At 45.3% G+C, this 21,675-nt stretch overlaps 1 long non-coding RNA gene across 2 annotated transcripts; it reads left to right on the top strand.

Annotated features, from left to right (window-relative positions):
- Window positions 1–15,913: 15,913 nt before the first annotated feature.
- Window positions 15,914–19,116, top strand: LOC110014235 (uncharacterized). Of its 2 annotated transcripts, XR_013652341.1 has the most exons (5): window positions 15,914–16,643; window positions 17,936–18,021; window positions 18,376–18,487; window positions 18,596–18,623; window positions 18,740–19,116. It is a non-coding gene; the product is annotated as an uncharacterized LOC110014235 (long non-coding RNA). The 2 variants fall into 2 exon arrangements; XR_002872381.2 differs by having other exon boundaries at window positions 18,596–19,116.
- Window positions 19,117–21,675: the final 2,559 nt, after the last annotated feature.

The following is a 21,675-nucleotide window of genomic DNA, read 5'->3' as shown; positions in this document are numbered from 1 at the left end:
TGTTATTTTTAAACTGACTTAACAAAAAAATGATTTATTTTAACTGAAGCAAATAATTAAGTTAGATCAAAGTAAAAAGTTTATGTTTCCAACATCCATATGTGGTCTTATCACCCTCTCATGGTGGAAAAAGTATTATCTGAGCTTCTTCATTCACTAAATCATCTTCAAATGGACACGCCATGCTGTTTCACCTCTCTGTAAACAAACTGACCTTCAACTAAACCTGCTCCAGACCAGGGGCCTGTTTCAGAAAGGAGGTTCAACCAACTCTGAGGTTAAACTTGAACTCTGAGTTGGTCAATCGAGAGATTAACAACTGAAGAGAGCAGTTACCTATGTTTAAAATCTCGGACTCAAAAAATTTATAAAATGTTTTAAAAAGAGAAGTAGGAATAGGGTCTAAGAGGCAGGTTGTAGTGTTTGCTTGGGAAAAAACTCGACCAAGCATCTCTGCATCAACCAGGACAAAACTCTCCAGTGTTTCCTCAGGTAAAGACAATTACACTGACCTGCTAGGATTACTGTTATATACCGGTTGAAGGATGGATCTAATAGCATTGACTTTACTCCTGAAGTGGTCAGCAAAGTCCTCACATGCAGTTTGTGAGTGAGGCATGATGGATTTATTAAAATCTTTGTTTAATAAAAAATCAATATTCTTAAAAAGAAACCGGGGGTTGTGTTAATTGTTTGTGATGAGATTTGAAAAATAAAGTGTCCTTGCCTGCTTAACAGCGTGGTTGTAGGTTTTTAGTTGATCCTTTAAAACAGGGGTCGGGAACCTTTTTGGCCAAGAGAGCCATAAATGCCACATATTTTGAAATGTAATTTCGAAAGAGCCATACAGTAATGTAGTGTCCCTTCCCCACACTGAGGCACGGAGACTTAACCTCTTTTAAAGTTCTTTATTCCGTTTACTGCAGACCACAACAAACGCCGTTCAATTAATTCAGCAACTCCTGAATCTCTCCCGCCGAGACGAGAGCTTCTCCCAACTTTATATTCCCCCCTCCCGCTCCAGCCCTCCCCTTTCCCTTATTCGGCCCATAGCTGAACCCCATTGGTCCAAACTACCTAACAACAGGCTGAGCGACAGAACTGAGGGCCAATAAGATCTCTGCTTGACGCGTTCCATGAACTCCAGAACTTTTAACGCGGCCCAACAGCCAAGTTAAACTCACTCCGCGACAATTTGTTTAAAGCTAAATATACAAATGAATGTGTGCATTTGGTGTAATTTCAACATTTTTAAAGTACAATAAGTCTGTGGATTCTTTTTAATAACATTGTTATTCTGTTGCTAATAAATGATGAGTATTTCTCGTGGTAGTTTTGCTGATTGTCTAGTCTGGTTGATACGTGGTGAGTTTCTGCTTCGTTCAGGCGTTGAGACTTTAAACGTGATTGTAGGTCTGAATGTTCTGTAGATGTGACAAAGACTGATCACATGCAGACGGGGAGCCAAACACACACTCACACGCTGCAGTGAGTGACGGGCAGTGGGTTTTACGTTTTTACAATCCCTGCGCGATTCACCTGCTGCCTGTCCCCACAACACCTCACCCCCACCCTCTGCTTTCTTCCTCACACATCCCGTCTCCGCAACTGCGCTTCACAGAGTTTGTACCAGTTTCCAGCTGGTACAAACTCTGTGAAATAATAGATAATAGTAACTGATAGCGCTGGTGTAGATTTTTCTCTCTAAGCACCGCTACTACTGCGCGCCTCTGGCATCGCATCGCGCCTGAGAAGGACTGGTCTAATGAAAAAAAAAAAACTATAATTAAAGATTTGTCTGCGAGCCACATGTGACCATCAAAAGAGCCATATATGGCTCGCGAGCCATAGGTTCCCGACCCCTGCTTTAAAAAGTCATAGTCGACTGTTAAATTAGTTTTTCTAAATTTTCTCTCTGCTCTCCTACAAATTCTCTTCAGATTTAAAATAGCACCGTTTCTCCAAGGCGTCTTCGGATTCTGTTTCAAGATTTTTGTTTTCATTGGAGCGGCTGTATCAATGGCAGACTTAAGTCTGTCGTTAAAATCATCAGTCAGAGAATCGCAGGACAAAGGTAAAATCTGAGCAGGAGTTTGTTTTAAAATGTCAATAAAATGTTCTGCCACTGCCAGGAGTTATATATCGCTTCGTCACAGTTCTCACTGAGGCCTCTTGCTGGATAGAACCAGTCACCTTAAAAAACACACAATAATGGTCTGACACAGCCAAGTCAACAACAGAGGACACACCAGCAGACAGGCCGTAGGTGATGACCAAGTCCAGGGTGTGTCCTCTGTTGTGAGTCGGCTGTGCCACATGCTGGGTAAAATCCATACTATTTAAAAGATTTAAAAACTCAGAGGCAAAAGGGTCATTCATGTTGTCAACATGAATATTAAAATCTCCAGTTATTAAAATCCTATTGTGCCTCAGAAGAATGACAGATAAAAGTTCAGAAAAATCTTGTAAAAAACCGGAGGGAGGACTTGGTGGCCTGTAAACAGTCACTGCTAAAATAGGTGGGTTGCTGAACAGGAAGGAGTGATGCTCAAATGAAGGATAATCAGTTGATGGAAAGGTTTCCGTTTTTAAAATCTTGTTGAGCAACGGATGCTGTTCCACCACCTCTCTTACCTTCCCTTACAGAGAATAAAAAATTAAAATTAGGTGGAGAGGCCTCAGTGAGAGTAGCTGGAGCATCAGTACCAAGCCAGGTTTCAGTTAAAAACAAACAGTTCAAATCACGGTCAACAATCAGATCATTAATTATAAAAGACTTGTTAGAAAGAGATCTGATGTTAAAAACAGCCATATTCAGTGTGGCAGGTGAAACCAGTGATTTTTCAGTTAATTTTATTTCTGTATTTAGTGCTATGTGAACAGGACGGAGACATCTGACAGAAGGAATGGTTGACTTTGAATGTGAATGTTTGTGATCTCTGCTCGTGATGTGTACTGGAATAAAGGATATGGAGGGAATGTGTGTGCTTTGGTCGAACCGTCAGCTGGAAGGTGCGTGCAGGAGAGGAGGGTGAGATCTATGTTCATCCCCAGAAGATGGGAGCCTTTATGGTTTGGATGTAAGCCGTCTGGTTTGAAAAGGTTTGTTCTATTGTAAAATGCGGTGAAATTGTCAACGTAGTGAATATTCAGGGAGTGGCAGTAACTTTTTAACCAGATATGGAGCTGACGGATTCGGGAGAATTTTGTGTCTCTGTAACGGGGGAAGGTAGTGGTCCAGATATGATGCAATGTACATTTAACTGCTGGATGTGATGAATAAGGTGGATGAAGTCTGCTTTCAAAGTATCAGACTGCTGGAATTTAATGTCATTGGTACCTGCGTGGATTATGATGGTTGAGGCAGATGGGGGTTTACTGGTGAGATGATTGTGGATGTCCTTTACTGATGCCCCTGAGATGGAGTGTGTGTGGCACCTCTTGATGCCGACTTGTCGGATCATAGAGTCTCCCAGGATGAGAACTGGACGGGGCGCTGATCCCGGATCCGGTGCGGGGCCCCCATACCTGACAGCCGGGTTTTGCGAGGCAGCAGAATGCCCGACAGACAGCGATCCCGGGTGAAGCTTAGGAGGAAGATCTGGCAGAGGCTGATCGGGCGAGATGTTCTCCAAACCCCGGAGGGGCTCGCCCGATCGCCGGGTAACCGCGTCACGTAACAGCCTGCGGTGCTTCACTCCTGCGGCGGAGAACGAAGGGATAGCGGCGGCGTCAGGCGACGGGACCGGCGCTGCAGCTCCTGGAAAGAATGTGCTCCGGTATGGCTCCCGCGAGGCGTGCCCGGAGGCAGTGGCCTGGTCAGGCTCATTCGAAGCGGGCCCGGAGGCCGCAGTGGACGTCGCTCCCCGATTCCGAACCCTGATCGTAGCCGAGGGGTGAACGGCAGGAGGCTCCTTCCGATCACATCCGGCACCAGCTGTGGGAGATGGGAGTGCAGGAGGACGACGGTGACACAACCCCAAACCCGGTGGTCCTGTTGGTTTGTTGGCGGATCAGCGGATCCCAGATCTTCAGCCAGCGGGGCATAGCGGTTGGAGAGCGCCAGTCTAGCCGAGCAGGAAGGATCAGTTTTCGGCCCGTGCCTCCTCCGGCTGCGCCGTGTCACCTCCGCCCATGACAGCTTGGGTGTAGAGCTGAGAGCCGGGTCCCTGAGCCCCGCATCGGCCTTCTCCTGCTCGACGTCAGCTGGAAACCGTACAGACTCTCCAGAGTTGGGGTTGTCTGGGCCTCGGATCTCATCGGTCGGCTCCAATCCGTCTGTCACGCCACGTAGCTGCACAATATTGCTGTCGGAGCCGGTGGAGTGAGCTTCAGCAGGCTTTCCTCCAGACCATGGAAGAGTCTGTGACAGGGAGCGACTGGTTTGGTCCACGATGACTGATTGCTGGAGGTATAAAATATAATTTGACTGTGAGGCTGAAACTGAGAGTATTTTATCAATCAGGTTGTATTTCTCCTTAAGCTCCGATCTTAGCCTTTGAATAGTGGCTTGAAGGTGGCAGTGATTTGAGTTGCAGTCCTCACAAACGACGGCTCCAGGAGCGCCAGCCCTGATTTCAGGGTTAACGCACTCAGAGTTTACACTTAACCTCCTTTCTGAAACAGGCCCCAGGTTATGTTCAGAGTATTAGTTGCCATGGCAACTTGACATACCCTGAAACATACCTCTTGTGGCAAGTAGGACACGCCCACTAATTGTGAGGCAGCAGAACACACTTGTGTTAATTTGGTGGCGGTGCTTTAGAAGCTCTCCTCCTCTTCGTTCAGACATGAATTTGTGCTGTGCCATACATCCAAGGCATCGGGAAGTAGAGCGGGGGTTGACAGGCAGGTAAGCCGGGCTTTGAGTTTTCTGAACCGAATAGGGAGTGGGAGCTGACAAGTAAACTTGTTCACAGCTCCATGCACACAAGAAACCGGCCAGACTTTGGCGCATCTGCAACGTAGCGGCAATGATCTGCAAGCGTGACGTGTCTCTGTTTGCCTAGATCCGCCCTCCTCTCAGTGACCGGTATGTTTAACTGGCTTCCACCTGCACATACAAGTAAGGCTCCTGCAAACTATTTTTCTTTTCCTTCAGGAACGTGTTTGAGGCTGCACGCCCTTCTCTCCCCCCAAATAGGGGTGTAAGCTGCTGCTTTGCTTTTATTGTTTTTATTGTGATTTCTGTCCGGGTCCCACCCCCGCCACGACGGAACCGGTTAGAGTGAACGCCCAGCTCACGGAGACGTCGTTGCTGTGGCATCTCACCTGACTGTGGACGACTCCCACCAGCTGATCGGCGGTGGTTGGGCGGCTTACCAGCGCCCCGGAACACTAATCATCTTTTTAACCTTTACTTTTAATTGTGTGTCTTTTATTGATATCGTCAATTTTATTCTTGTTTCAGGAGGTAGGAGGCCGAGGTGGTGGACTGCTGTGTCTGGTGGTGGGTCCCAGTGTGCTGTGTGGTTTCCCTCACGTGTGCAGTGATTCACAAAAGGGTGTTTGCATTGTTTTTATGCTGTTTTTAGCCACCTCGGTAAGCTCCTCCTCCAGAACATTTTTAACTGACTTTTATCAAGGATTGTTTTACTAAAAGGTTTCTTAACATTGTTTTTTTAACTGAATTCTAATAAATTATATTTTAAAACAGACCACAGCCTCTGCCTTGGTTTAGAGCAGGACCTGCACCTGCCTTACTTCAAATCTTTTCCTGGGGCTCAGCAGCCCCAGGTGGCGTTGTCAACCCGTTTTCTCGTGCTGCCACATTCTGGCGTTGTCGGCAGGATCTTTTAAACATTATAGGCAGAGGCTGGTGTGTTTTTTTAAAAGCGATTTTATGTTGGAAACCTTGACGTTTGTGTGTCATTGTTCTTAAGGCAAAGCAGCAGCATTTTTTTTCCCCCCAGTCCTCGGAGTTTAGGATTTTTACATTTTATATTTTTTTTTCCTGCTGAACAGAATGGAGGAAGAACTCAGAGAATTGAAGAGTTTAGTGGCCCAGCTAAAAGCTGACAATGAGAGACTCCGTCAGGAACAGGTTCACACACAGTCGGAACCCATAGCGGGTCCGAACACTGATGTGCATGCAGATCTCCCTCCTACAGCTTCTGGATCAGTAACCGAGAGACTAATTTTTGTTCCCAGGGATCGCAGATGCCCCATGTTTAGTGGGATGTCCAACCTTTCTCTGGATGACTGGTTGGAGGAGGTACAAGCCTGTAGTAGGGCCAGACATTTGTCTGTGTCTGAACAGGCCTTTTTTATGTTTGATCACCTGGAAGGGGAAGCGCGTGCAGAGATAAAGTTTCGGCCCACTGCAGACAGATGTGATCCGGAGAAAATTATTTCTGTGCTGCAAGAACTCTATGGTTGCTCACAGTCCTATGTTTCATTGCAGGAGGCCTTTTTTTCTAGAAAACAGCAGGATGGGGAGAGCTTACTGGAGTTCTCCTTGGCACTGATGAGTTTGATGGAGAAGGTGAAGCAGCAGTCACCATGCAGGATGACAAACGCAGAATCGCTGTTAAGGGACCAGTTCACTGAACATGTGCTGGACAGCTCCTTGCAGCGTGAGTTAAAGAAATGGGTTCGGGGTCATGCGAATGCTACATTGCTAGAGGTTCGGAGAGAGGCCATGAGATGGGAATGGGAAGGCTTACAGGGTGGCACTAAGGGCCGCAGTAATTCTCCACCTTCGATAGTGGGTATGCAGTATGGGGTGCAGGGTGGCTCCCAGCAAAAGGCTCATACTCCTCCCACATCTGAAATGGCCGAACTAAAAGAGCTAATTAAATGTCAGCAGGAGCAGTTGAACGAGCTCACAAAAAATGTTAATGTTTTGCAGAAGTCATGCCAGCAGGGTCGCGTACAGCGCAACCGGCAAATAGTATGCCGGCGGTGTGAGCAACCTGGTCATTTTGCACGAGAGTGCGATGGAGTAAGAGTTCCCCATCAACCCTCCTCCCAGCCGCGTAAGGTTAAGCCTTCAGCGTCGGAAAACTAGCGCCCACCAAACCGCAGAGCCACGGTTTGGTTGGGGCAGTGATGGGCTCACAGCAGATGTCGGGTGACGTGGGTGATGCTGGCCGGCTGATCTCAGAGTGCCCCTACCTAAATGTAGATATGGGGGGTGTCCAGGTCAGGTGCTTGTTGGACACTGGTTCAATGGTGACTACAATCACTGAAAGTTTTTATCAAAACCATTTTGAGCCTTTAAGCAGAGAACGCCTCCATCACTGCAACTGGTTGCAGCTCAAAGCAGCAAATGGGTTGTCCATCCCTTATGCCGGGTATTTGGAGTTGGACATTCAGTTTTGTGGCAAACTGATGCCAAATTGTGGTGTGTTGGTTGTTAAAGACCCACCCAGTACTACCATCTCTCAGGCACCTGGAGTTTTAGGAATGAATGTTCTCCGAAAGTGCTGTCACGAGCTGTTTGGTGGGCGCGGGATCGCCATGTTCGAGTCATCTCTCCTTTCGGGGGTTCCAGAATCTGTGATGCAGGCATTGCAGCAGTGTCATCGTGTCATCACACAGGAGGCGGGTACGCCAACAGGGCGGGTAAAAGTCAGGGGGGCGAAGGTCTGCCGCATTCCAGGTGGGACCATGAAATTAGTGGGTGCTACCTGCTCCGAGCAGTACTCTGGTTGCACTGTGCTCTTTGATCCCTCAGACTGTAAGCTGCCAGCTGGACTCCTGGCGTCTCCCTCTCTGGTGGAGGTGGTTCGAGGTACTGCGTACATCCCCGTTGTTAATGTTGGTTCTGCAGATGTTTCGCTGTATCCTCGCACCCTTTTAGGAACCCTGGACAGAGTTCATGTTGTTAGCCTGCCCGCTGGGGTCACAGAGGTGGCTGTCGTGGGGTCGCAGGTCGCGTCAACGGTACCAGCCCAGATAGAGGGCCTGGATCTGTCTATGTTGCCGGCTGAGGACCAAGGTGAGGTAAGGTCCCTTTTAAGCAGATATAGCTCTGTCTTTTCTGCTCACGATGGGGACTTGGGATGTACTAACCTCATCTCTCACGACATCCCACTCCTCGATGACACACCCGTCCGGCAGAGGTACAGACGAATCCCACCCTCGGAATACGAGGTTGTGAAGGAGCACATCAACCAGCTACTTAAAACGCAGATCATTAGGGAGAGTAGCAGCCCATATGCCTCCCCACTGGTGCTGGTAAGAAAAAAAGATGGCAGCCTTCGGATGTGTGTCGACTACCGTCCCTTAAATGCGAAGACCCGGAAAGATGCGTTTCCTTTGCCCCGGATCGAAGAGACTTTGGACTCTCTGGCTGGTGCGCGTTGGTTTTCCACCATGGATCTGGCCAGTGGTTACAACCAAGTGCCAGTAACTGAAGCTGACCGCCCAAAGACTGCCTTTTGCACCCCATTCGGCCTATTCGAATGGAACCGGATGCCGTTTGGGCTTTGTAATGCTCCCAGAACATTCCAACGTCTAATGCAGAGACTTTTTGGTGACCAACAGGGCCAGACTTTGCTACTATATCTTGACGATATAGTGGTTTTCTCGTCTACCATTCCCCAGCATTTGGAACGATTGGAGGTGGTGCTGGGACGGCTGCAGCTGGAGGGTCTCAAGGTAAAATTGTCCAAGTGTTCTTTCCTCCACCGGGAGGTGAATTATTTGGGACATGTCATCTCAGACCAGGGTGTTTCCACCGACCCAGCGAAGTTGGAGGCCGTGTCTGGATGGCCGCGTCCAACCACTGGTACGGAGCTGCGTTCATTTTTAGGGTTTGCCAGCTATTACAGGAGGTTTGTGGAGGGTTTTGCCAAGTTGGCAGCCCCCCTTCACAGGTTGGCAGCTGAGTGGGGTGCGAAGAAGTCCAGCAGGCGAAGTCCCCAGACTAGCACTGGCATGTGGACAGAAGAATGCCAACAGGCTTTTGACATGTTAAAGGTAAAGCTGACCACCGCTCCAATACTGGCATATGCAGATTTTTCTCTGCCCTTCATACTGGAGGTGGATGCCAGTTATGCAGGCCTTGGGGCTGTGCTCTCCCAGGAGCAGGATGGGAAAGTGCGACCCATAGCATATGCTAGCAGGGGTCTGAGGCCCACGGAGCGAAACATGTCAAATTATAGCTCCATGAAACTCGAGTTTTTGGCCCTGAAATGGGCCATGACCGAGAAGTTCCGGGACTACCTGTTGGGCCAGAGGTGTGTTGTCTATACAGACAACAACCCTCTTAGTCATTTGTTTACAGCTAAGCTGGGTGCCACCGAACAGCGTTGGGCAGCTCAGCTGGCCGCCTTCGACTTTGACATAAAGTATCGGCCCGGTCGGAGCAACAGCAATGCAGACGCGCTGTCACGTCAACACTCCCTGAACTGTGTGGATGTTGATTCTGTGGTTCCAGGTACATCTGTCCCACCAGCGCTACAGCAAGCATTGGGGCCGCTGTCAGTCGAGGCTGCTCAGGCTCCGATTGCTGCTTTTGTCGAACGAACGCCTGTGGAGCTGGTTAAGTTCCAGCAAACGGACCACACGATTAAAGTCGTTTGGGATTTTTGGAGGCGCCAGAGACGTCCGGATGCGGCAGAGCGGAAACAGATGTCCCCTGCTGTGCTGACTTTGTTTAAACAGTGGAGTCGGCTTACTGAAGTCAGTGGTGTTTTATACCGCCAGGTGTTGCGCCCAGATGGGGCCGAACCAGTGATGCAGTTGGTTCTGCCAAGCTCTCTGAAGAATGAGGTTTTAACCCAGGTTCATCAGGAGCACGGCCACCAGGGGATCGAGAGGACCTTGTCGCTTTTAAAATCGCGCTGTTATTGGCCAGGGATGGCGTCGGAGGTCACTCAGTGGTGCCAAGCATGCGAGAGGTGTCAATTGGGAAAAGATGCCCCCCAGCCGGCTCTTAGTCTAATGGGACACTTGATGGCATCACAGCCTAATGAAATTTTGGCAGTTGATTATACCCTCCTGGAACCAGCAAGGAACGGTGTTGAAAATGTGTTGGTCATCACTGACGTTTTCAGCAAATACACCATAGCAATCCCCACTCGGGACCAGTGTGCCTCCACGGTGGCCCAGGTGCTGGTGCAGGAGTGGTTTACAAAGTTTGGTGTCCCAGCCCGTATCCACTCTGACCAGGGTCGCAGTTTTGAGAGTTCTCTCATTGCGCAGCTCTGCCATCTCTACGGGATACAAAAGTCCCGCACAACCCCGTATCATCCGGCAGGGAATGGCCAGGTGGAACGTTTTAACAGGACTCTGCACAACTTGCTGCGTACTCTGCCTGTTTCCAGGAAAAGGGATTGGCATGCATGTTTGCCTCAGGTATTATATTACTATAATACCACACCACATCAGTCAACAGGGGAGTCTCCCTTTTTCCTCATGTTTGGGCGGGAACCAAGGCTCCCTGTCGATTTTCTTCTGGGAAGGGTAAATGATCATGGTGGGGGTGGTGTTCATGAGTGGGTTCAAGAACACCAGGCCCGGTTGCAGGTGGCTTATCGGGGAGCACAGGAGCGCCTGAAAGCTTCTGCATCCCGAAGGAAGCATAACCATGACCAAAATGCAAAGGACTCTCCACTGACTGAAGGGCAACAAGTACTGGTCAGAGACTTTAGTGCCAGGGGCCGCCACAAAATTCAGGATTTGTGGAATTCTGTGGTGCACAAGGTCATTAGAGCGCCACGTGAGAGTGGGTCCGTGTACACCATTGCTCCAGTTAGCAACCTGGCTCGAACGAGACAAGTCCACCGCTCATTATTGAAGGCGTGGTTAGGCGAGCCTTTGGTGGAGAATGCTGGCCTTGGCGAGCCTTTAACATCAGCTTGCTCTAGCTTAGAGGAGGAACATGAGAGTGACTTTGACCTGGCGATTCAGAGAGCATCTCATCCATCAGCCACTATAGAACAATCAGTTGTCCCACCAGTGGTGGTCTCTGAGACTTCCCGGCCAGCGGCAATTCTGTTACCCGACACATTTGGGGCCACAGCCGTCCCACAGAGTGACGCTTGCGAGCAGGCGGTACCACCCGTAATATCACCGACCCGGCCTGCTTTACTGGAACATGGAGTTCGCAGGTCAAACCGGGCAACTGCTGGTCAGCATCAAAATCCTCATCACCTTCCAAGATCAGTAGCAGAGACTGTTAGAGGAAGTCAGCCATTTTCCAATACAGTTACTGCTTGGTTTAGACCTTGGGATGGAACTTGACATCGGGACGATGACAAAAGAAAGGGGGGTAGATTGTGGCAAGTAGGACACGCCCACTAATTGTGAGGCAGCAGAACACACTTGTGTTAATTTGGTGGCGGTGCTTTAAAAGCTCTCCTCCTCTTCGTTCAGACATGAATTTGTGCTGTGCCATACATCCAAGGCATCGGGAAGTAGAGCGGGGGTTGACAGGCAGGTAAGCCGGGCTTTGAGTTTTCTGAACCGAATAGGGAGTGGGAGCTGACAAGTAAACTTGTTCACAGCTCCATGCACACAAGAAACCGGCCAGACTTTGGCGCATCTGCAACGTAGCGGCAATGATCTGCAAGCGTGACGTGTCTCTGTTTGCCTAGATCCGCCCTCCTCTCAGTGACCGGTATGTTTAACTGGCTTCCACCTGCACATACAAGTAAGGCTCCTGCAAACTATTTTTCTTTTCCTTCAGGAACGTGTTTGAGGCTGCACGCCCTTCTCTCCCCGCAAATAGGGGTGTAAGCTGCTGCTTTGCTTTTATTGTTTTTATTGTGATTTCTGTCCGGGTCCCACCCCCGCCACGACGAAACTGGTTGGAGCGAACGCCCAGCTCACGGAGACGTCGTTGCTGTGGCATCTCACCTGACTGTGGACGACTCCCACCAGCTGATCGGCGGTGGTTGGGCGGCTTACCAGCGCCCCGGAACACTAATCATCTTTTTAACCTTTACTTTTAATTGTGTGTCTTTTATTGATATCGTCAATTTTATTCTTGTTTCAGGAGGTAGGAGGCCGAGGTGGTGGACTGCTGTGTCTGGTGGTGGGTCCCAGTGTGCTGTGTGGTTTCCCTCACGTGTGCAGTGATTCACAAAAGGGTGTTTGCATTGTTTTTATGCTGTTTTTAGCCACCTCGGTAAGCTCCTCCTCCAGAACATTTTTAACTGACTTTTATCAAGGATTGTTTTACTAAAAGGTTTCTTAACATTGTTTTTTTAACTGAATTCTAATAAATTATATTTTAAAACAGACCACAGCCTCTGCCTTGGTTTAGAGCAGGACCTGCACCTGCCTTACTTCAAATCTTTTCCTGGGGCTCAGCAGCCCCAGGTGGCGTTGTCAACCCGTTTTCTCGTGCTGCCACACTCTGTTTCTGGATCCGAGAGCGGTGGTTGTACACTTCTTTAGCGCCAAACTTACCGTGGCAGCTAGCATAACCTGCTTTCTGGAATACCCCCCTCACTGATGATCTTCATGTTTCTATTGACAGTTTTGTTCAAAACATTCACGTTACATTCTGCATAGCACCTGTGCAGAAGTGACATTTTTGTTTCTATTCATCATTTCTGGCCTTGTACAGTTCCATCAGTGACATCTTGCAGTTTTCTTTAAATACAAGTAAACTATTGCTTTGTTTTAAAGTTGCACATTTACGAGAAAAAAACTTGAAAATTTACAAGATTAAAGTCAAAGCTACAGTCCAGCGAGTGAACGCCATGTGCAGCAGACCGACTAAACTCACTTTGGTCAAACTGTCTTGGATTTGAACAGGTGAGCTGAATTTTTATTGATAGTTACTGATTGTCCATTGTTTGAGTTACAGTTTATTGATATGTGATGTATTGATGGGCAGCTTGCAGGATCTCTGCAGCAATCAGTCCCTGCAGATGTCCACTTCCATCCTTTCTTCCTCCACCACAGACCAGATTTCCTCCAAGTCTGTAATGATTCTGTCTAAAGAGAACCAGTCTTCTGCATTTTCATTCAATGTTCTTATGCCAAAAAATAATTTGGTTTTGAGTTTTTCAAAGGTTCAGAATTTGTTTGTTCTTGAAACCTATCTGGAAATAAAGCTTCACGAAACGCTCCACGTCTTTCATCTTCGAGCAAGGCTCCAATAAAAAGACAACTTTTGTGTTTATCTCATTAATTATGTGACATGATTAGGGTTCTTTTTTCCTTTAGTTTTCTCCTGTTTTGTTTCTGTCATGATTAGAGTTCTGCTTCCTGTTTTATTTTGAAGGTTTCCTGTTTGTTTTTGTTTTTCAGTTTGACTTCCCTGGGGCCTGTTTCAGAAAGGAGGTTAAGTGTAAACTCTGAGTGCATTAACCCTGAAATCAGGGAAACCCTGGGTTTTCTGTTTCAGAATGGGAGGTTTGTTAAACCAGAGAAAGCAGAGTAAGTCAAACCCGTTTCTGAAAGAGAGGTAACTTATACTCTGAGTCAGTGTCCACGGTTACTTATGCTGTGAACCTAACCTGGTCGGGAGCAGGTTTTATTCTCTAAACTCAAGGTTTCTGCCTGTCCCCTCCCCTTTTTAAAGACGAAGCGGTATTTTTCGCTTTAACCTTCATTGCCCACATTTCCGTCACACAGAGACGGTCTAAGTGACAAGAATGGCTTGTCCTGTTTTGGAGGACCCAATAGACGAGGAGGCTGCATTAATTCATAGAGAATTACATTTATGTCGTGCGAGGATTTTGAGACCTAGACTCAATTTTTTGTCATTTCTCCATACGTTTTTGTTTGAGCGTTACCGTTTTTCGTTGCAGTCAATTACATATATACAATGAAAACAACATTAGGTATTGCTATGTAGATGTTTCATATGTCAAATATTGTCAACAAAGCCTACATCCATGACATGCTCACATTTGACCTGATTGAATTATGTTTTTATACTTCATTTTTAGCTGCTGCCATGTTCTTTTAATTCCTGCAGGATTGCATCTACATGAAAATGAAATCGGGGACATTGAATTAGATTAATGTAACAATTACTTTTGGGAAACACAATTTGCTAGCACTGCTTACTTTCTTAATCCCATATAAACCTATACCACTTGATCAATACAAGGGTAGACAAAAGTAAAAACACAATTCTGTAGCAGCCCATGCAGTGTCTCATGTTCATGCATTTACTACTGCAGTTACGGTAGTGGGACTGTAGGGGGCATGTGTTCTGCTGTGCAAGATTTATAATAAAGAGACCTGTGGAGTGAACAGACGTGTGTGTCTGAGCGCCATAATGTCATTCACATCTACCGACACTGAACCCTGTGAGGCCGGCTACAATTGAATGTATTAATATTAAACCGACCAACGTTTGCAAGAGGGGAAGGTTAACAAAAAAGTCCTCTAAACATTACCGACGTTAAATGCATTTTTCCCCCAGATTGGTTCTGTACACTATGCAGCATTTCATGCATTTACACCAGGAATAACACTTCAAAAGTACACCTAAATGTCGCCATTTTTTATTTCACACCTTACGCTATTTAAAAAGTTATTACAGCCAATATTTTATAACAATGATTTAAATGCAAACTTGCGCATTAACTTGAGCAGCTATGTTTCCCACGCTAACTGTCTCTGTTTTGCAGATGCAGCGGTGTTGCTTTTTTTCTGGAATATGTGCTCATATTCACTGTAACTCTGCAGCAGCACGTCAAGTTCAGCTGGCGAAAAATACGCAGACCTCTTTTTTTCCACGGTTGCCATGGTGACTCGTGATATCTGCGCTCCATTGATAATGGCTTCTTATAGTCGCGGTGCGGACGCTTAACTCCGAATCAGTCCACTCAGAGTTGATTGACCTAACTCTGATCAGCTTCTCTGAAACAGAAAACTCAGAGTTGTTAATCTCTCGATTGACCAACTCAGAGTTCAAGTTCAACCTCAGAGTTGGTTGAACCTCCTTTCTGAAACAGGCCCCTGGTCCCAATCTCGCCTGATTGTGTTCACCTGTGTCTCGTCAGTCCTGTTGGTAAAAAAGTCTTGTCTCTGTCCTCCTTTGTGCTGGTCCATACTGTCTTCTTCCTGTTTACTTGGTAAGCCCACAGTTGGTTTAGTTTCCCTTCCCACCAGCGCTTTTGTTATGTTATTAAAACCCTTCGTACTTGGAACCGCCTGCCTCCCGTCTCTGCATTTGGGTCCTTCACCAACTCAGTACCTGACATTATGACTTTTTTCTCATAAACGTAAGTCCTTTTTTCTTGCAAATTTACGTGCTTTAAAGTCATAAATTTCCAAAATTTAAAGTGATATAATTATCACTCTATAACTCTGCCAGGGTGGGTGACACAAGCGCAGGATGCCAGAAGGTAGGTTTACCAAAGATTTAATTATAATCGAACTCGAAGTAGTAATCAAAACGATCCGGCGACAAGTGCCGGACAACACACAGAATATATACACAACAGTGAATGGGAAACAGGTGCGTAACCAGGTGCGAACAATGAATGAACGTAAAGACAAGTGTGATGAGGAACCAGTAACCGGAAATGTCAAAATAAAACCGGAAGTGAACTGAAATAAAACAAGCCGCCCTGGCCCCGGTACCTAACAAACTCTTAAATGTATGAGAAAAATGTCATAAATTTAACCTATGACTTTTAAAGTTGTAAATTTAGGACTTGTTGGTAAACTGGCCCTAACACTCCGTCATATGGACGTAACCCTTGTGCTATCCTAGGCACGTTAACATTGGGAGTTGGGTCATCTAGACCCACTAGACAGTGCGCTGAACCTTTTGTCTTCAATGATTTGTGATCTTCACTGGTGTCCATGGATTACATGAAATCTTTCCACCTTTATCCACCTTTGTCATGGTAGGAAGAACACGTCAATGGAAGGGTTATAGGACAGCACAAGGGTTAAAGGAGTAACAGCGTTGGTTTGTTTCCTGAGGCTGTCAAAAGGTGTCACTTCATGTCAGAACTCTGACTCTCAGACCAAACCTCTGCTGTCAGTCAAGCCCCTTCAGGAAGGCTCCTGATGATGCTAACAATGAAGCTCCGGCACTGGCTGGTCTCACTGGCTGCATGAATTTAGGCTGAGCTCCCATGTATGGAGTTATTTCAGTCTCAATAATCAGAAATGCACACAACCGGTTTTACAAATACACACGCTCCGATTCACAAATGTCATTTTATGCAAACGTGAAAAATAAATTTGGAAATACACACCCTGTGTTTCACAAACACACACATTGTGTTTCACACATGCACACTAAATGTTTTACAAATGCACAATAAGTGTTTCTCACAAATGTGCACACTGTTTTTCACAAAAACATTTTAGAAATTCACAATAAATGTATCAGAAATGCAGACTAAGTGCTTCACAAACATGATTTTTAGTTACACATGTGATGTGAACTCACAGATCATTCGAATTGCAGACTGTGCATTCAAAATCCCGTTCTCGTTTGTGAATCTCCCCGTGTGTGTGAGAGATTTTTCTACGGTGAATATTGAGACTCATCTGACGGAGCGGGTCGACTAATCTCACCATTGGCTAGTGAATCTGTCAATCAAACTCATCGGCAAAGCAGGCGGGTTCGCTTTTAGCCAATCGAATGGCCCCTTACACTCTTCACTCTCAACTGACGAGGGAGGGAGCTGTTCAGCACAGCAGTTGGGAGGACGCGGGCGGCAAACATGGCGGAGAGGTCTTCCGAACGGGATCAGTCTCAGCCCGTAAGTAATGCACTTATTTGATTATTATTCCCTCGTTGTACGTCCTGTAATGTTATTGAATACTAAGTTGAAGCGTTCTCCTTGGCCAAGTGACATGTGTGAATGCTTTATGAACATTTCAGCCGAGTCGTTTGCAGAGTACCCCCACCGCAAATTAGCTTAGCTTAGCCTGTGCGGTCATATTTTTTATGAAAGCGGGGGAGGACTTATGATGGTTTTGTCAAGTTTTATACTTGGCATACCAGCTCTTCACACAACACGAGTAACTACAACCAACCAGGGGCCTCGAAACTAGCCGGCTTTCGACTCAAATTGTGTCTGTCTGCCCTGTGAGTGTGAGGGGAGTTTAAGCTAGCGCGTCGGTTCAAGCTAGATATACAGCCAATCTGTAGGTTCTTAACATGATTCATAAGGAACTAAGGGGAAAACATGCCGGATTTACAGCAGCACAGAAAGTTTAATAAAAAGTATTGATTTGGAGACGGGGATTTGTTTAAACACTGATGCTATGCTAACTAGCTAGTAAGTTAGCTGTTCCGTGTGCTGCCTTTATGTAAACGCGATCTGGGTTAAAGTTAGACACAGTCTTTTCACAACCCAGACTTTAAGACGGGGTGGATATGTGCAACAAAGTTAATTCATATGACATTCATGAAAACGGCATTTTTTGAATATAACAGAGACGTGAATCCACTGTTGAATGAAAGAAGCCTCATTAAGTTTCTAACGTTAGAACCCGTATTGTGCTGAAAAGCCCTGTGTGATTGTGTCAGAGTGACAGCCACTAAATTCCCCGTATCTTTACTTCCAATGACGTAATGACAAGAATCCCAAACATTATGATGTTTTTAGTCTGTTTTGTAGTCGATAAGTAGTCACAGAAAGGGCGGATGGGAGAAATATGCTGCCAACAGTGATTTGAGTAGAAGTTACTGTAAGTATTACACACAGGCTTCCTGTGTTCAGTGTCTTGTCTCTGATTTTTTTAAAGCTGTTCTTTACTACAAGCTCAAGTTATCATAGCAAGAGTGTTTTAAAAAATTCCCCTTTCTAATATTTGAAAATTATGTAATTTAATCTCAGACAGCTAAATGATCTAATCCATGTTTGTCGTGTTTTTATTTATTCTCTAGGAATTGCTGAAGTGTGACATCCTAAATACCTTTCTATTCTATTCTATTTCATATTTTATCATCCTATTGTATTACTGTTTTACCTATCAATTGGGAATTTAGCATTTTTGCCCCTGTAAATATCTGTCAGTTGAAAGTATTTGTACTTGTATTCCATAGGTCTTGTACCTGAAGATGGCAGACAACAACTATGCAGACTTGGCCTTCTTCAGTGACGCTGTGAACGTTTATGGCTTTCCTCTGAGGTATTCATGTTATTCATAAAGAAATCTTTTATTCACATATCAGGCAGTATAAGTACTTGGTTATTTGTACAAAAATAAAATTACTTTTTTTAGACTCCTCTGAAAACAAAGGCAACTCTAAAACTCTTTCCCCTCATGAATAACATTTACCCCCCCCCCCCCCCCCCCAACAGTCTCTCTCACCTCATTTTTTTCCCCAGTGATACATGTAACCCACTCCTGCAATTTGTCTAACCTAGAAATTCTACTTATTGGCAACATACATAAGAACATTACATTTTAAATTGATGTGTACCGTATTTGCGATGCATTTGTAATTATGTGTTTGAGACATGATTTTCATGTTATTGTCAGGGTGAGAGGAGATCACGGAGGAGAACATGTGGGCATAGCCGAGTTGATGCTCACAGTACGTACAACTGACACAAACAGCTTCATTGTGGGAAAAGTGTACACACAATCAATGGTGAGTTGAACCTAGTTTTAGAAGCTTTAATATAAACATAAAAGTGAATGATGTATTAAAAATAAATCTGACAATATAATATTTCTTTTTGCTTTTTTCCAAATACAGGATTGAGCTCCTCTGGTGTGATGTCTTCGTGAGTGTTACTGGTTTATATTACAACATCCTGCACTCTCCTGAGGACCAAGACTTGCTCAATATCAGTAACATCACGTATTCTGCTGCCACTATATTTTCCGACCACGCATTCAGGCCAGTTTGGATGTCTTTAGTGACGCGTGGGACAGCCATCCAATCAGGACGGATGCATGACACCAAATCAGCTGTGGCAGTTGGGCTTGACCCAGAACCCTGTTTCTGATCCCTGGGTAAATGCTTTATTTCAGTGTTTTTTATTTCAGGCACATAATTACATACAGAAGAAGAGAGACTGAGGGGAGCAAGACAGAGTTCAAATCAATACTGCTGTATTGTTCAAGGGACTTCATTGTATGTAAGGATGTTATGAAAATTAGTTCCAGTTTAAATAAAATTCAAATCAGTAGAGATCCCACATTTGCTTAAATTTTGATGTTTTAATCTGTCCATGTTTTCTCTGAATTTTACTCGGCAATAAAGGGTGAATGTTTGCACTTTGTTGTTCTATGACCATCTTTTGTTGTGTAGTATTTAAGCAGCTATAAAACCCAGAGAGATGAGGATCTTTTTTGCAAGGGTGACCTGGCCAAGAGGTGTATATGTATATGGTTACAATATAAATTCAATGACATTTGAGTTATTAAAAAATAATAAAATTAAGGTCAAGCAAAGTGACTTCGGGCTGAGCAGCGGAGGTGTGTTGGGTATCTGTGATTGACAGTGAGATGAACTTGAGGTAATGTAGTCCCACTGCGTGGTACGGAGCAAAGTGATGCCAGTTTCTCCACAGAACCTACTGTGGAAGTTGCAGGTTTTTCTCCTCCACCTTCATATGATCAAAACCGTGTCTGAGTGTTGAAATGACGCTAGCATGAAAGCTAAGAGAATAACGTACAAACAATCCCGAGTGAAACATTCATTTTAAATCTCATGACCAGTACAGAGTTCGATGGATTCTATGTCAACTGCATTCAACCACTGTTGCCTTGCTACCAGGTCCACTGAAAAGTTGCGCAAGCCAGTAAATTTTGACAACCGAAGGCAAATAAACCGACAAGCCATGCTAAAGCTAACACGCTAACGACCGACTGGTCCAGAATCAAATATGGGCGGGGCTTTTGCCACCTGCAGAAAGCGTAGAGAAAGTGTAAGGGGCCATTCGATTGGCTAAAAGCGAACCCGCCTGCTTTGCCGACGAGTTTGATTGACAGATTCACTAGCCAATGGTGAGATTAGTCGACCCGCTCCGTCAGATGAGTCTCAATATTCACCGTAGAAAAATCTCTCACACACACGGGGAGATTCACAAACGAGAACGGGATTTTGAATGCACAGTCTGCAATTCGAATGATCTGTGAGTTCACATCACATGTGTAACTAAAAATCATGTTTGTGAAGCACTTACTGTGCATTTCTGATATATTTATTGTGAATTTCTAAAATGTTTTTGTGAAAAACAGTGTGCACATTTGTGAGAAACACTTATTGTGCAGTTGTAAAACATTTAGTGTGCATTTGTGAAACACAATGTGTGTGTTTGTGAAACACAGGGTGTGTATTTCCGAATTTATTTTTCACGTTTGCATAAAATGACATTTGTGAATCGGAGCGTGTGCATTTGTAAAACCGGTTGTGTGCATTTCTGATTATTGAGACTGAAATAACTCCATACCCATGATGCCCGGCCAGTGGCGGTTCTACACTAACTTACTCCCTGGGCGAGTAACCCCCCCCCCCGCCCCCCCCCCCCCCCCCGCACACATACAAAATTTGACAACATCCTGTTGTGTTCCCTATCTTCTATTTAGCCATTTTACACAAAAAATGCATGCATTTTCTAGACTCGTATTACAGGGGGGTCAAACTCAGTCACACAGGGGGCCTAAGTTAAAACATGCTTAAGGTTTGGGCCGAAGAAGATAAACATTTACTGAACACACTAAAGCTAAACTTTTAAACCTTTTAAACTGAACTTTTTCAACATAAATATGAAAAAAAAACAGGAACACAAGTTAACTTAAACCCTAAATAACTTGTAATATTTTGCTCTCCATAGAAATATATTCTGTCAAAATTATACAAATATGAACATGCTGCAGAATAAAACAAAGAAAGCCTGGAAATATTAATAAGAAATTACAAATCAAATATTTCCGTATTTTTTGCTCTTTAATCATTTTTTAAAGCTTTTTTTTTTAGAGCTGGACTCCTGCTTCATTTTTAGCAATAATTTCTTAATGTGTGACGTCCTGTGTGTCTTTGTGAAACATATCAGAGGGATTAGATCTAAAAAAAAACTTATTGTGATTAATATTTTTAGGTCTTATAAAACATTAAAGACTAAATCATAGAAATTCATCAGTGGGATTACTCCAAAAATATTTGGCATTTCCCTAAATTTGTGCAACACCAACAGCAGAAATCCTCCAAAAAAACTCAATCCATAAAAAATGGTCTGCACCCAGCACCCCTGTTACGGTTTCTGTTTCTTTGTTTCCTTTTTGTTCTGGCATGTTTTGAGTTTAACTTCCTGTTTTATTTTGTAGGGTTTCCTGCTTTGTTTTTGTTGTGAGTTTTTCTTTGGTTCCCCATCCTAACTGATTGTGTTCACCTGTGTCTTGGTTGTCTGTATGTATTTAAGTCTTTTCATTCCCTTCCTCTTGGGCTGGTCCATAGTATGTTAGTCTGCTCCCCCGGTTTGGGGGGTTTAGTGTTTAGTGTTTAGTGTTCTAGCCTGCCATCTGCAGTGGTTTTGGTTTTGTGTCCTTAGTTTTGTTTATTAAAGCCCCCGTTCCCCTGCAACCTCCTGCCTCCTCTCGCTCTCTGCGCCTGGGTGCTTCCTCCCTTCTCCCCCCGTAACAATCCCTCCCCCTCCCCTTCCCTCTCACACACGCGGCTCCGTCTCTGTGACGGGAGGCGCAGCTGCGGCCCAGAGTTGATTTTCAGATAGAAAAAGACTCCCCTCACACCTGTTAGTGTGATTCAGCCAGCCACCGGCGAGTTGCGCCCCTCTCTCGAGTTTTTTGACTTATGCTCCAAAGACTACCGCA

This window comes from Oryzias latipes, chromosome 20 (assembly GCF_053564925.1).
Source record: "Oryzias latipes strain Hd-rR chromosome 20, Olatipes_Hd-rR_3.1".
Classification (NCBI taxonomy): Eukaryota; Metazoa; Chordata; class Actinopteri; order Beloniformes; family Adrianichthyidae; genus Oryzias; species Oryzias latipes.
Note: the sequence above shows the minus strand (reverse complement) of the source record. Positions and strands in the feature narration are given on the sequence as shown.